The sequence below is a fragment of the Brachionichthys hirsutus genome, chromosome 14, assembly GCF_040956055.1.
Source record: "Brachionichthys hirsutus isolate HB-005 chromosome 14, CSIRO-AGI_Bhir_v1, whole genome shotgun sequence".
NCBI classification, from domain to species: Eukaryota; Metazoa; Chordata; class Actinopteri; order Lophiiformes; family Brachionichthyidae; genus Brachionichthys; species Brachionichthys hirsutus.
In genome coordinates, this window is record NC_090910.1 from 8,866,700 (window position 1) to 8,873,983 (window position 7,284).

Sequence of the window (7,284 nt, forward strand, 5' to 3'; positions counted from 1 at the left end):
GCTCTACAAAATACAGGTTTATCAACAGGTGACATTTGCATGTCCACTCTGCATAATATCTGCTGTCAAAAAACAAAAACAAAAACAAAACAACTTGAACGCGAAGGACAGAAGCAATTATTGAGGAACACAAATTCAACAATTGTGCTTCTTATGGTGAGTAGATATTGGTGTAATAATCGTTTAATAGTTATTACGAGCGGATAACATAATGTTTAGTGGTCACATTTACTCTGGGGAGGCCTGCTCCGGCCCACCACCGCTCTAACCATAAGTCTATGTTTGGCCTATGTTTAAATGGGTTATTTATTTGGTTTATTTTCTTCTCCGAGTAGGAGGTTATGTAATCACCGGTATGGTTTTATTTGTCTCTCTGTCTGTTAGCAAGATAACTCAAAAAGTTCTCGATGGATCTTGATTAAATTTCCAGAACATGTTGGAACTGTTACCAGGAACAAGTGACTAAATTCTAGTGATGATCCAAGAGATCCTGGATTCTGGATCACTTTGGCATTTTCATTAACATTGCAGTCAATGGAGCTTCAAAATATGTTCCTCAATATCACAGTTGATTGTTGACCGATGTTGTCATGTTGGTGGGGTCCTCTATCTTACCACCAATTTCATCAGGATCGGGTCAGAATTGTGGATACTATTGCGATTTTTGGACAAATGGGGGTACACATTACGTTTACCAGCATTACTGAAAACCTGCTGGATGGACCTCGCTGGAAAAAAATCAGAAGAGACAGATCTTGGTCGAATTTAGATCCCATCAAATTTTGAGAGCGATCCGGATGCCTGTCTATATACAAACAAAGTCCGCCCTTGTCTCTCACCTTGCGTTTTCGTACCTATTTTGTATTGTTTTTTTATTTTTTATTAATGAGCTATGAATAAATGACTTTACTTTACTAACTTCATCTGGTTTTATGTTCCGTTCCCTTCTTCACAATGAGCTAAAGGTCGTAACATGCAAAGGTTTAATTTGACAATTTAAGTGACACAGACTGACAATCATGATCATGTGATTCCTGTTTGTCCTCACATCCTGTGTCGTGGACATGTGATTTGTTAAGGGCAATAAAGATTTCAGCACATCTGGAAGCAAGTGTGTGGACATTTTGAGCGTGAAGAAATACAGGTATCTTTGGTATTTTAGTGTTAAGTTGAGAGTATATTTAACTACTTTCATTTTAACTGAAACGCTTTTTCCATTTGACAAGAATAAAGCAGGGGTCGTGTTTCTCCAAAGTATTTAACATGCCTTTAGTATTGCTCCAATAAAAAGTCTAACCTTCTGTGTGATGAAGCGGATTATATGGTTCAGGTTATGTTTAAAGTCCTAAAGGAAATAAACTGGACAAAGATTGTATTTGTCCCTTTACGGTTCATTTTATTGTTTTATTTTAATGTTGTGTCTAAAATTCATATATTGGTCCACAGATCAGGTATTTTTAGTGCTGAACTGTATTTCACTCATGCATTGTCTGTGGTTATTCCAGATCCATTGACGGCACAGGGACTTGGAGCTGGATTGATCGAAACGTCACTCTGCAAATTCAGCCGAACATCATTATGAGCAACTTCAGACAGATCCTTAAGGAGATTGGGGAGTTTGATTTGTTTCAGAAATTGTTAGTGATTGCAATATGCATCCCTGGAATGTTTTCTGGATTTGATACAATTAGTCAAGTGTTTATTGGCATGAGCTTCCCTCATCACTGCAACACCGACTGGATTTTGGAGCGTGGGCCGAACATGACAGAGGAGGAACAGAAAAATCTCACCCTCCCAGTGAACGAGGATGGAAGTTTTGAAAGCTGCAAAATGTTCACACCGGTGGATTGGGATCTGGAAACTATTGAAGCTTCTGGAATTAACAGCACGACTGGATGCAGCGATGGATGGCACTATGAGACTCCCAAAGGTGCTTCCAGTATTCTGACGGAGGTAAAGGTCAGGGTCACAAAGTCATGTCTTTTGGGCCCTCATTTTGGTGTCTTGGCTTTATTTACACCCTCTTTGTCTCTTCCTCACCTTCCTTTCTTTCACTAATCCTCTCTGTCTTTTCACTTTCTTGTCAGTTTCATCTGGTTTGTGACAAGAGTAGCTTCATTGAGATATCGCAGTCCATCAACATGGCAGGTATTTTCTTTGGAGTGCTGGTGTTTGGAACAATTTCTGACAGGTATGAACCGTCACACATCCAGTCCCTTGTCAAATGCTTAGCAGTTTTCACCTTCACAATAGAGCTAGTAATGTTATATTTGTTGGTTATTAATAATGTATATTTATAATAATAATTTTGCCATGAGTAAATTGTGAATTACATTCTCTAAGATGTGAGAAATCCAGAGACCTAAATTGACATTGTGTAACATGGAGACATATTGTTCTTTCGTTTCAGGTTTGGTCGACGAGGTGCGATCCTGCTGTCACTCCTCCTCCAAGTATTGTTTGGTGTGGCTGTTGCTTTCTCACCAAACATCTACGTTTATATAGTTTTAAAATTCTTCAGTGGGCTCTCAGGTTCTGCCATTATGATATCCTTGTCAGTACTGGGTAGGTCCACTTTACATATTATTGTTTCATCAGAATCAGAATCAGAAGTAGTTTATTGCCATTGTCAATGAGTGTTCACAGACTAGGAATGTTTCTCGGTGAAGTCGTGCTACATAACAGTAATGACTAAATACAAAAAACGAAAAAGATATACGTACAGACACATCACATCACAGGTTCATTGACAGCTCCAGGTGACGCTTCATTGACCGGTTCATATTGTATTGTATTCTTACTCTGAATTCCAGACAACATACAGGTAGATGACAAACATCATCTTAGGTCCTTGCTTTAAAAAGCTTTTTTATGGCAATTAATTTGCCCCCACTTTTGTGTGGCGTCTTTCCTGCTGACTGATACAGATTATTTTCTCAACACTGAGGAGATAATCCAATGAACAAACGCACTGGCCATGGTGACCCAGAAAAAGTGAACAATCACTGATTGATGTCACAGAGTGAAAGATAACATGATGATAATGAATATATTTATTAGATAGAATGTTAGAGTACAAGTACAGTCACAACAGTAGCATGTATTACAGTACAATGAAGTCAAACATCTTGTCTAAGAGGAGCATTTCAAAAAAGCCCTTGCGGTCTTGTTTCTGTTGAAAGTCCTTAGTACATAAATCATCAACATTTAACAATACAATTTGCACAATACAAATAAAAAAATATATATTAAATTACTTAATTGATGCAAAGTAACATTAGAAAAATAAAAATGGGGAACATGCCTTCCAATCGAGTAAAGCAGCTCTGGAGGCATAATGTGAAAGCATATGAGCTGATGTCAACATTCCTTCCTACAGGTTGACGGGTTTATCAGTTACTGATAGCTAGACAGCAAAGTTATCATTAACCTCATAAGCATCAGAAATCATGGAAGCTGAGCTGTTATTAGATGCTAGCAGCTAATCTCTAGACCCACCCACATTCATTTAATAATGGCTCAGCTAATTCTCGCTTATGTATCGGATAGACACATTTTATAAAGGGTATGTATTTATTAATACCACCCATCAATGCCACTTTTTTCAGTGTCTTTGCTGTCAATGATGATTGATCTATTCTAAATGTTTGCCTCTGGAGGATGAACTCCCTTCTTTGACCTTTCCATGAAAGGTTATGGAAGGGCAGGAATTCGTGTGACTCATGTCTCCTTTTCAGCAATAGAATGGACGGTTCCTTTGAGGGCTGCAACTTGCACAACCCTCCTCATGACCTCCTACTGTGTGGGGCTGATGGCGTTGTCTGGCATCGCATATTCAATTCAGAACTGGAGGATCCTGCAGCTTGTGCTGTTCGGCCCTCTTGTCCTTGTACTGGGAGTGTTTTACTGGTCAGCAGCTTAATCCATCATGATACTTCAAAAGCCCATCAAGTCATTTCCACCAAAAACAATGTTTGGAGGCCCATCGATAGTTATTATGAATGTATTTTCTAACAGTTTCATCCCAGAATCAGCTCGCTAGCTCATTAGCCAGGGAAGGAAGGAGGAGGCTTTAAAGGTGCTTCAGAGGGCAGCCCGGGTGAATGGGAGGACAGTGACAGAAGATCTACTAGACAGTGTAAGCTCTTTGAAACACACTTTGACTGATAAATGAAATTCACTTTTGTTTGAAATAAGTACATTTTCCTTTCCTGTTCAGCTGGAGATAGAGGATTCACCTCATACAGGAAACATATTGAACATCTTCAGAGTACCATATCTGAGAAAAAGAGTCCTTATAATGAGCGTTACCTGGTGCGTATTCTTTAGATGACACAATGTTCGTGACTTTTTCCTTCTCAATGTGAATCACTATATATGGAATACATCAATAATATTCGTCATTGATGTGCCATCGTGCTCCCAAGGCATAGTAATCTAAATAATATTGTTTCTGAGGCAAACTTATCATTTTATCAATCATTTGTGATTCCAGGTTTGCATCCAGTTTTCTGTATTATGGACTGAGCCTCAATGTTGGCGGTTTTGGCATGAATATCTACCTCACACAATTCATCTTTGGCATTGCTGAATTTCCTGCAAACGTCATCAGTTTGATTCTAATTCAGTATTTGGGAAGGAGAATATCTCAAGCAGGCTTTCTCATGTTTGGGGGTGTTGCTTGCCTCATCATTCTTGCTATCCCAAAAGGTATTTTTTTACATTTGGATATTTTTTTTACAATATGAAATCATTTGGTAAAGCTGTAATTTTGTCAGAGTTTCTTTGACAGATACCATATATGATTGACTAATATATATGTTTTATTTACCCATCAGTTCTTCCAGTGGTGATAACAATAATAGCAGTACTGGGGAACTTTGGTGCCACTGCCTCTTACAGCATTGCCTATGTTTACAGTGCAGAATTATACCCAACTGTTTTGAGGTAACGTCACTTTTTACACTGATCATGATTATTAAAAAGAAATGTTGGAAAAAGATTTGTTACTCAGGAGATTATGCTTTTTATTATTAATAATGTAATGTGTTTGTTTTGTTTGTTTAATTTATTGGTTTGTGGGATTTTGCAACAAACAGGACAGAATTTTGCTCAAATTAAAATTCTCTTTCTCGAATACCTATATTACATTTTACTCATCGAGGCGAGGCGACATTTGTCTGTCCATCCATCCATCCGTCCATTACCAAGATAACTCAAAAGGTTCTGGATGAAATGATCTGGACATGTTTGGACCATTACCAGGAACAGATGATTACCTTTTGGTGATGATCCAGGAGATATCCTGGATCCTGGATCACTCTGAAATGTTTGTTAACATTGCAGTCAATGGATCTTCAAAATTTGTTTCTCAATATCTTGGTTGATTATTGACCAATGTTTATGGAATTTGACATGGTCATGTAGGGATGGGATCTCCATCTTACCACCAAATATAATCGGGACCAGATCCAGAATGATGTTAGGAGAAAAATATTGCTGTCAAGCGATTAAAATATGAGGAGGGAGGATATATTAGTTAGTTATGATCTGTAATTAATTAATCTCTTATTTAATCACTGAAACATTGCTGAGAAAAGCCCTCAACATGAGGTATTTTCATTTAAATTCATTACATTATTGTGACAGATCAAATTTAGATTTATAACAAAAAGTAGCTTCATAAAGTCATTGATTGTTTTTAGACAGATGCAGTCCTCGCCATTTACATTCTGCTGTATTAAATGCTGCCTGCAACATTTAGTATCGACCACCAGGACGAATATTGCTCTGTTCTGTTGTCAATCTCCAAATAATTAGAAAGTCAAATAAAACATCAGGTCCATATAAAATGCTGTAAGTTAGCACAGCAAAAATAACATTGTTCATCATCACAAAATAAAGTGCTGAAATAACATCAAGCAACCACTTCTAGTAGGTTACAGAGGACATAGCAGCTCCTCTGACCATATGTGGGGTGTCTCCTGGAGGTTAGTTTGGCGAAGAGCTTTGCTATTGGCTCACTAATTTGCTAACGTTTTCGCTGCACTCGCGACTGGTTGCTTGTCGTTACTCTCCGCTACTCGCTACTCGCCGCTCCTGACCTTTGTCCTGCCCAACTACAATGGGAGCCTATCAGCTTGTGCTAAACAAGACCAAATGCAATGACAGCCAATCAATGTCCACTTCACGGTGTCACTGACTATTCCACCCGCAACATTGTGCACAAAAAGCCCACAGAAGCAGTAAAGTTAGAGATAAAAAAATTATTAACACGATTAAAAAACATAACGCACTACATACGACTGTAGTTAAATAATCGCAATTACCGGGATAATCTGACATCCGTAGAAAAATATTATTTTTTAACATTGAAAACCCGTTTACGGATTAATTTATTTTTATTAAATACACATCAACTCCGATTCACTTTAACTTTCGATGGTTGGTGTATGAAGATACTAAGAACAATTTAGAACCTTTTTATGATGATCCCGGTCACCATGTGGATGGTGTAAATCTAATTAGGAGTGGAATGAGCTGCTCAGCGGAGGCCTGCGCTCTCTGAGTTCTTTTCTAGGTTTGTTTTGCAATTGCTGTACATTATCCATTGTTTGTCTTTACAGGCACAATGGTGTTGGCCTAAATTCCATCGGTGCTTGTGTGGGAGCCATTCTCTCGCCACTCGTCAGGCTTCTGGAGATTTTCCATGACACCATCCCGATGCTGGTTTACGGCATCATCCCCATCGTTGCTGGAGGGCTTTGTCTACTACTACCTGAAACCCTCAATGTTGAACTTGAAGATCACCCTGAGTTGAAGTGAGTTGAATATCAATGCTATATTTGGGGAAGGAAAATGTATATATATATCATGTGTGTAGGTATGCATTTGTACATTTACCACAGAAAGTGTATTGATTCTAATACTTTACTTTTGATTTTAGGAAACCAACAACTGGATACAAGTTGAAAAGACACACTTCCGATCAACGTATTTAAGAGAACAAATCTGAACCTATAATTATCATCAATTGTTAGAAAGTCTAATTTCCCTAAATTATTACTAGGTATCAAAACTCATTAGTAGTGTTGACCCTTCTGTCTCCGGAAATCAAAATGGGCAATAGTTAATGATTGACAAACATTATTGGATTACATTTTATTCTTGTTTAAAATGACGGTGTGTATTCAGTTCATTAATTGTCTGGATTAAGCAGGAAGTAATTTTTTCATGGAAGTTGTTCTATTATCAAATTGCAACCTATTTACATACATGTAGCCT

The 7,284-nt window shown here is 37.9% G+C and overlaps 1 pseudogene; it reads left to right on the forward strand.

The window, feature by feature from the left end:
* The first annotated feature begins 1,578 nt into the window (after positions 1-1,578).
* Positions 1,579-7,284, forward strand: LOC137903900 (solute carrier family 22 member 13-like; annotated as a pseudogene).